Below are 9,729 nucleotides of genomic sequence, written 5' to 3'. Positions count from 1 at the left end.
ATATTTTAACGGATCACAACATAATATGTCGTCAAGCGCATTCTTCCCTATACTGGCCACGATGAAGATATTTCATACTAAATGTTTGATAATTATCCGACCTGTCTAAGACGTTAATAAACCACACATTTACTACGGTAGCACTTTTCTAGTGAATGGCGAAATGATTATTATCTAAATGTGATGAGCAAATTCAATAACTACTGACACGAAACAAAACAAACAAGAAATGAATGATAAAGGAGAAGAAAAAAAAAGAAAGAAACGGATTGTACACGCATTTCAAGTTACGAGGATATTTTATTTATGTAATAATAATCAGAACAATACAGTATGACAGCGTCAGAAATGATGCGATGGAATTTCGTCTGCCCGAGAATCCAATACCGTGAGACTATCACTATCAGACGATTATTTTCACAAGAAAGACTTCATCTGCAAACAGCTCGTTATTTTTATTTTATACACCCATTTGTTTATTTTTGAAGCAATACATTGTTGTAAAATCCGTCTCAATTGTCAATATTAATTTATTTGATTAAATCGCAAGAACTTAATTCGTCTGAAAGAAGGAATCGAATTCATTACATTTTTGTTAATATCTATGATTTGTTCAGTTGCTGCCCTGTGATCAACGTTTTAACATAGACCCAGCCGGGTCTATCTGCTATAATCCCAATATCGTACACCTCATGTAAAAGGTCACACATCAAAGTTTAGGGCGCCTTGGTCTGATTAGGGCCTTGTTGTTCTTTCTGGAGTTCCCGGCATGAATTCCCTATGAGCCACTCTGCGTGGGGTCGTCAGCGACGCAGGGAGTGAAGGGTTCGGGATGGATGTACATGACTCTTGTTTATTTTGATGAGTTAAATGTCTGGGGGAGAAAAAATAGTGAAGAGGAATTTTGGTGTGAAATTGAAGTAAATAAATCGTGGACATGATTTCAACACTTTGTATTGTGTTTATGTTTTTTTCTTTCCTTTCTTGTTTCGATTTCTATGCCTTTACCCTCATTGTGTTATTTTGTTGCCCATGACAAGGTCTGTCATCAGCTTGCTACTCGCATCACTTTGTTGTTTAAGAGCCTTATTGTGTGATGAGTAGACAAAACGGGAGCAGTATTCACTGAACTAAATGAGACACAACATTGCAACGGTATTATTTTAAAAATTGAGCTTTTATACAGCGCAGTATCCACTAAAAGTTATCAACGCGCTTGAAAAAGGGTCCCTAACCAACAGCAACACGTAAGATAAAGAACGAGACATGACGCCAGTTCCGCGATAATACAATTTTTTTCCCCGACAGAGACAACGATGTTAATGGCCAGGTACTCATTTTATATCTGAGTACGATGAGAGAATGTGAGTAAAGAGCCTTCTTCAAGGACTCAACTATGCGCCGAGCGAGGCTCGAACCCAGGACCTTCCGATCCGAAAGCGAGTGTCATACCACTAGACCACATAGTTGCATATTATGTTGGGGATGATTAGATGCGAAACATTGAAATCTTTTACGAAGTATGAGGTTGGCTGAAGATAAATGTTTTTTTAACGACAATCATTGATAATGATGTGCGGCTATGTGGTCTTGTCGTATGACACTCGCTTTCGGATCGGAAGGTCCTGGGTTCGAGCCTCGCGCTCGGCGCATAGTTGAGTTCTCGGAAAAGGCTCTTTACTCACATTCTCTCACCGTACTCAGGTGTAAAATGAGTACCTGGCCGTTAACAGAGTTGTCTTTGTCCGAAAAATTGTAATATCGCCTAACAGGCGTCGTGTCCCGTCCTGCATGTTAAATGTTGCTGTTGACCAGGGAACCCTTGTAAAGCGTTTTGAGCACATTTAGTGGATATTGCGCTGTATAAAAGCTCAATTAAAAAAAAAATTAATACCATTACACGGGGTATTAAAAGGCCAGTTGGGCTAAATCACCCTTTACATGATATGATATGATAATAATTTTTGCTGAATACGTCCGGCTATGTGGTCATGTGGTATGACACTGAAGCTCACCTTCGGACTGAAAAGTCCAGGGTTCGAGTCTAGCTTTGATCGGCGCATAGTTGAGGGCCTTGGAAAAGATTCTTTACTCACATTCTCTCATCGTGCTCAGGTGTAAAATGAGTACCTACGCCTTGGCCGTTAACGGCGTTGCCTGATTCGATAAATAATCAATTGTATTATCACCGAACAGGCAACATGTTTCGTCCCCCACTTTTTTTTCTTTTTTGTTTTTTTTTGGACTCAATCAGAGAATCGAAATTTGTATGCCAGAGAAGAAATTATAGAATTTAATGACATTAAAAAAATTTGTTTCAGTTTCAGAGTTCAAAAACTCCCAATTTCGTCAATATTATACATGATTTCTAGACTGCAAAAGGATAACAGAGAGAATTGTCCATGACAAAACAGTAAATGTTTTGGTGTCAATAAAAGAGAAAGAAGGTTACGATAACTCAATTGGTAGAGCAATCGCTTCACATTCAAGGGGACTCAGATCTAATCCGGGTGAAGACGAGATTCATTTTCACCCAGTAGTGATTGAGTTGCTGGGTCCTTTCGATCTGGTGGAAAATACTTTGCTATTAATTAACATCCAATCCAAACAAAAAAAAAAAAACAAAAAAAAAAAAGCAGCAGGCACTTGTTATTGTCTGTTTCACGCTATAGAAACTGGGATAAATTCCGGCTCCATGGGCCTAAATTACGTTCTGGAGGACTACTTTTTATTATGAGTGAGATAAGAAAGGAGAAGAGAGAGAGAGAGAGAGAGAGAGAGAGAGAGAGAGAGAGAGAGAGAGAGAGAGAGAGAGAGAGAGAGATAGGCACATTGTTATTCATTACAGATAGAAGTCCAACAATTAGAGAGAGAGAGAGAGAGAGAGAGAGAGAGAGAGAGAGAGAGAGAGAGAAAGAGATAGGCACATTGTTATTCATTACAGATAGAAGTCCAACAATTAGAGAGAGAGAGAGAGAGAGAGAGAGAGAGAGAGAGAGAGAGAAAGAGATAGGCACATTGTTATTCATTACAGATAGAAGTCCAACAATTAGAGAGAGAGAGAGAGAGAGAGAGAGAGAGAGAGAGAGAGAGAGGAGAAAGAGAAGGCACATTGTATCATTACAGATAGAAGTCCAACAATTAGAGAGAGAGAGAGAGAGAGAGAGAGAGAGAGAGAGAGAGAGGGGGGGGGCGCATTGTTATTCATTACAGATAGAAGTCCAACAATGAGAGAGAGAGAGAGAAAGAGAGAGAGAGAGAGAGAGAGAGAGAGAGAGAGAGAGAGGGGCGCATTGTTATTCATTACAGATAGAAGTCCAACAATGAGAGAGAGAGAGAGAGAGAAGGGGGGGGGGGGGGGGGGATGGGAACCCACATTGTTATTCATTACAGTTGGAAGTCCAACAAATCAGCATCACAAACGTGTCGAGTGGTTTTTGCCATGCGAGTAAATGAACTAGATCGGGAGAGCAAACTCCTGACCAGAGAACATCAAAGATTGACCATCGAGTCGTTCCCGTTGACCACACGACGGGTTCACTTGTATAGACAAACAATGATTCTCATTACATGTTACCCACCGTTATACATCGGTGTTATTGTCGTTGATTTCAACGATTACCGTAAGCGACAAGTTTCACATACTAATACATGAGATAGCACACTAAAAAAAATAAAGAAAAAAATAAAAAAGAAGGTATTGACACTGCAAAGTATTGCAGGGTATTTTGTTTGTTTTGTTTTGTTTTTGTTTTTTTGTTTTTTTTTTGGATGGGAGCAGCGTGGCTCTTGGCTACGGTCTTTGCTCCGTACCCAAAATGGTGCCGAGTTCGAATATCCGCTGTGCTATGTGGCTTTGAGCAAATCACTACGCCCTAGCCCAGTTTCCGGTACTGCACTGAGGCTAACGCCTGGGTCATTCCAGTCTTCCCTTGGAATAGACCTTAAAGACAAATTTCCATTATGGGATGAATAAAGGGAATTTAAAAACGTTTTTTTGTATATATTATTATTATCATTATTATTATTATTATTATTATTATTATTATTATTATTATTATTATTATTATTATTATTATTATTATTATTATTATTATTATTATTATTATTATTATTATTATTATTTTACGTTAAAATCATGATTTAGTCCAAAACCTCAAATATTTCAAGAACCTTTTTCTTACGAACAGACGAGCCAAATATTTCAATACCATCTGTCTCGATTTTAAGTGATGTATGTATTGATGTTTTTATTGTTGGATTTGTTATTGGGCTGAAGAAGGGGTTTGAGCCCGAAACGTTTCATGTTCGGCATTTATTTAGGTTTTTTTTAGAAGCTGTTAAATACTCACCTTTTTTCATTTATTTCTGAATTGTTTCATGAAATCCATTATTACAAAATTTGGCCATCCAATCCACAGCGTCGCTGCATCAATGTATCTACTCTGACTGAAGAAATAAACGTGCTGTTGAACCCTTTCCTTACCAGCCATTTTCAGAATTTTTCCCAAAACTTCACACCCACCCAACACATCAATAGTTTTTTCTTACTTAAACAGAAAAGCAACAAATACATTCTATACATAATATTGATCAGCAAAATGAACTCTACAACACAGTGTCCCGTTTTTATAGCTATAATAAATGATTTTTCTTTCAATATTGTGATTTACAAAAGAAATCTGAATGATAAAAGTGCTGGTTGGATTGTAACGAATGTGACGGTTTTCCTATGGTTGGTAAGGAGAGGGTTAACGGAATTAAAATCAACTCAAACAAAACTCTGATTGTTTACAGGACAGTTTGTTGAAACAAACCCCCCTTCGATGATGAATGAGATCAAAGGGACGAAACGGAGAGAAAACACTGACCACAACAACGGCCCGAGCCACCATGGTGAAAATCAAACACGAATGCCCACTTAGCAAATCGGGCCACGCGCGTGCCGTTCTAATCTCATCCTCTGTATTTTCTAACTTCATTCCTTCCTGTATTTATTCTATTTCTTCCCCCTGCCTTGTTTTTTTTCTTCATTCTATCTGTTTTGTTTTTGGTTAGTTAAGAAGAAAAAAAAATAAAAAAACAAACCCAAACTTCTGTCTGTATCTATCGTTTAATCAAATATTTTCTTAAGCTGCGTACCGCATCTCAATCTCTTTTAATTTGTCTTGAGTATAATGTTGAAACAGATTATGATGATGATGGTTGTGATTATTATCATTATCATTATTATTATTATTATTATTATTATTATTATTATTATTATTATTATTATTATTATTATTATTTTATTATTATATTATTATTACTACTACTATTATTATTACTACTACTATTATTATTATATTATTATTGTGATTATTATTATCATTATTATTATTATTATTATTCTTATTATTATTCTTATTATTATTATTATTATTATTATTATTATTATTATTATTATTATTATTATATTATTATTATTATTATATTATTATTATTATTATTATATATTATTATTATTATTATTATTATTTTATTATTATTATTATTATTATTATTATTATTATTATTATTATTATTATTATTATTATTATTATTATTATTATTATTATTATCATCATTGTTACCATAAATTTATTTATATTGTCGTCATCATAACATATTATGATAGGGTTGGCAATTCCAGCAGGATGCTGGTACTTTGCGATAGACGCTATGCGTCCTGTCCAAAGAGCAACAAGCAAATATTACTGTCCATTTAACATGGCAAAAACTGCGATGAAATTATGGATCAGAATAACTTTTTCAATCCCTTAATCAAATAATAAGATCGCCTTATTTTCTTCTCAACTGTGTTATTTCATCTTTTATCGATACCTCATTCTCAATACCACCTCTCTCTCTCTCTCTCTTTCTCTCTCTCTCTCTCTCTCTCTCTCTATCTATCTATCTATCTATCTATCTATCTTTCTTTACTTTTCTCTCTCTCTGTCTCTCTCTCTCTCTCCCTCTCTCTTTCCCTCTCTCTCTCTCTCTCTCTCTCTCTCTCTCTTTCTCTCTTTCTCTCTCTCTTCTCTTTGTCGTGGATTCTTTTTTATTTGATATCTAAATAATCACGCATTCTCATTGGCTAGTTGACTGTAATGGATTATCTCAATAAATCCGATAGTTGCCGCCCCTTTTTCATTGGACAGGAGAGTTACCTGTCCGTAGCAGCTAGTCGATGCAAGCGGTGCCAGCGCCCCCTGCGCGTGGCGAATTCTGGGAATGAATACTACGAAGCCGAGATGAGTTTTCTGGCATTGCAGAGATTCGGAGCACGGGTCCGCCCCGCAGTGGAGACGCGCCAAGAATGAACGGTTGGGAAAGCAAAAATTATCGCGTGGATAGGGAGTTAAGACAAAGAAGTCGTTAATACCAGGACACTCCAACTGTTCGAGACATGTGCACATGGCATCATAGCAACAACACCCCGCGATTATCTCGAACACCTCTCTCGCCATGAGTTGTGTGGATTTAATGTATCAGTTCTATTCTCCTTATTTTTCTTACAAGTCACCTGCAGATGACACTTCCGCGCAGGTAAGATACACCGAGAAATTTTGAGTTCCAATCCTATATTATTGCGAAATTTAGAATTCAATTACTGCCATTTAATGATTTAAACAAAGTTGAGTCAACGAATAGGTCTATGTCATTTTTCTAGATGCGAATGATTTTCATGCTCTGTTATAACATTTTCTTCCTAAATATGTCACCCTGTATAAGAAACAAATATCATATTCATTAATTGAAAATGGAACTACTTTGTATTGATAGCTAGTTTCAGACCACTAATGAAATGTATTAAAAGCTACGACTACGAGCAAATCCGGTGCTAAAAGAAAAAGAAAATTGAACGTCCACTGCAACATTGGAAAATAATGAGACCATCTCATTTTTGGTGACAATGGAATAATCTGGCCACGCGAATGAACTCGCCAAGTTCTTTTGTAATCTAGAGAGTCCGCAATATCCGTTGTAATTCTAGAGACAGGGGGAAATATTCGGCCATGGCGGGTATGCGACGCTTTGCATTGTCAAGTATCCGGAAATGGCCGGGACCTAAACTGAGGAATGAAGCAAAGACGCACCACCAGCTGACTAGAGGGTGATAAGCCTTGCTATACATTCCACGGATGCATCCCCTCAACGACTGGCATGCCAGTGGAAATTCAAAGAAAATGTCTGCTCTTGCCTGAAGTGCGGTTAAATTATTTTCTTTCCTGTCAGTCACTTGTGGTAGAATCGAGTCAAGACTTAGGTGAAGTTGAAAGTCAGTTCTATCTGATGAATTAACTGAATGTACAGATTAAAGTACAGAAGGACATCATACTTGGATAACTTGTAATCGATTGTCTTAAAGAGGACTCTATTTCAATTCAACGAATACAATTAGGCAGTGTGTTTTGTAATTGATTGTCTTATTGGGGACTCTGTTTTCAATCCATCGATTACTATAAGGCATTGTGATTTGTTTGTTAAAATTTCGAATTCCAAAACATGGATACTGCATTGAAAAGGTATTTGATATGACTTCATTGAATATATTTTTTTACGAGAATTTCGAGAGGGATCTTGTAGGGATTAAATTCAATAGAATATCTGAATTTTAAAAAAATCTACGTGACAGTAAAACTGCCTTACACTGACCTTGTACATAATTGATAGTTCGCCCGTTACTAATCATTAACCAATGAGAATATTTTCTGCCATTTACCCCGTTTCGTCCCCTTGACTATTTATTTCCTGTATGAAAAGGCCTTAGATACCCTTAGTACATGTCAAACACACATAAAGGTCAGGCCCAGAAAGTGAGTATTTCTCACAATATTTTAACATACTGATGAAGGAATTGCATCACAAAACATGACGACACGATGCATTTTTTTCAATCATTTATAGATAGAATGCGCTTGGCCAAGGAGTTCACAACATTGCCATCCGGAAGTATAACGGACCAACACACAAACTCTGTGTAACCATGAACTTTTATAGTCTGGTTAATACAGTTTAGTGAGAACAACTCACAAACGCGGATGGCAAAAACAATAACAAAGGCCTGAGTGACGTCATCTGCATACTATCTATATGTTAAAATTGTGAGTTATGCTCAGGATATGTGGGCTGTTTACTACGTATGATAGGAAAGCCCTTAAAGTGGCTATTGGCCTTTGGTTCACGGTCAGCGGTTGATTTAAGGGCCAAAATATACCTTGTTTTAAATTTTCGAGTCAAAAATAATACAATTTATATATTAATTATTCGACTAGTTTTGATAAAATATACGATAACTGACGTAATTTTCAAAAGTGAGTGCACTGTATGTTTATTGAAGAACTGAAGGCTCATAATATAAGATAATAGTTCAAAAGGCATCCGTGTCAATTATTTGACAGGCATAGCAACAAGAGGTCACAGACGAACGATCAATTCAATAGAATATCTTATAAAAAATCTACCTGAAAGTAAAACTGCCTTACACCGACTTTGTTCATAACTGGAATAAATCTTTCACGACTTATCATATCTCTTAATTGGATTTATCCGAAGTGTACAAAATATGCAGGTCTGACATCCGAACCCACTAATGGGCCTAGTTAACATTGTTGTAATGGACAATATCTTGAATCATTTTTTTTTTAGATTTCCATTACAACAATGAGCCCATAAATAATTGGGTTATCAGACCTGCAACGAAGTGCACCTCGGATTTATTCACGACTAGATAGTCTAAAATGTCTAAACTCAAAACTTCAAAAATGACTCGCTTGGGTTCAATCATTTTTTTTTTCAGTTTTGAGCTTTTATATAGCGCAATATCCACTACACGTGCTCATAGCGCTTTACAAGGGGTCAGGAGGACGGGACATGACGCCTGTTAGGCGATATTATAATTTTTTCGGACAGAGACAACGCTGTTAACGGCCAGGTACTCATTTTACACCTGAATACGGTGAGAGAATGTGATTTAAGAGCCTTTTCCAACGACTCAACTATGCGCCGAGCGAAGCTCGAACCCATGAACTTTCGATCCGAAAGCGAGTGTCATACCATAAGGCCATATAGCGCACAAGTTGTAGTCATTTTGATCGATCAATATAAGTTATATATAGCAAAATGTTTCTGGTCAAGAAGTAAAAAGGCATTTTGTCAGTGCACACTATAAATATTCTTTGATGATAATCACATGACGTCCTTTTGAATGAAATATCGATAGATCAAGCACATAAACCTTATTAATCCCTTCTTTGAGAGTTTTGACAAGATGAGGGTCATTTTAATCGATCGATATTTGAAGGACGAGATTTCTGCTCAAAATTCTAGATACGTGTTTTATCAGCGTACGACAGAATTGTTTTTGGAATAATATTATAGAAATAAGATCGCCTATGTGGTCTTGTGGTATGACACTCACTTTCGGATTGGAAGGTCCTGGGTTCGAGACTCGCTCGGCGCATATGTTGAGTCACTGGAAAATACTCTTTACTCACATTCTCTCACCGTACTCAGATGTAACATGAGTACTTGGCCGTTACGTGTTGCTGTTGGTCAGGGAACCTTTGTAAGCGCTTTTAGCACGTTTAGTGGATATTGCGCTATATAAAAAAGCTCAAGTCAAGTATGTTGTGTATTTATTTTATCCAAGCATCAGTTTTATCTTCTCTTTGGTTTGTATAAACATTAATAATAATAATAATAATA

The 9,729-nt window shown here is 36.5% G+C and overlaps 1 long non-coding RNA gene across 1 annotated transcript; it reads right to left on the bottom strand.

The window, feature by feature from the left end:
- Window positions 1-364: 364 nt before the first annotated feature.
- Window positions 365-4,926, bottom strand: LOC144969597 (uncharacterized). The gene is made up of 3 exons (XR_013644777.1): window positions 4,872-4,926; window positions 4,353-4,449; window positions 365-874 (listed from the first exon to the last, which is right to left on the bottom strand). It is a non-coding gene; the product is annotated as an uncharacterized LOC144969597 (long non-coding RNA).
- Window positions 4,927-9,729: the final 4,803 nt, after the last annotated feature.

Source organism: Berghia stephanieae, chromosome 3 (assembly GCF_034508935.2).
Source record: "Berghia stephanieae isolate SIO BIC M18660-M18661 chromosome 3, UCSD_Bste_1.3, whole genome shotgun sequence".
Taxonomy (NCBI): domain Eukaryota; kingdom Metazoa; phylum Mollusca; class Gastropoda; order Nudibranchia; family Aeolidiidae; genus Berghia; species Berghia stephanieae.
The sequence above is the reverse complement of the archived record's forward strand: the minus strand, read 5'-3'. Positions and strand labels throughout refer to the sequence as shown.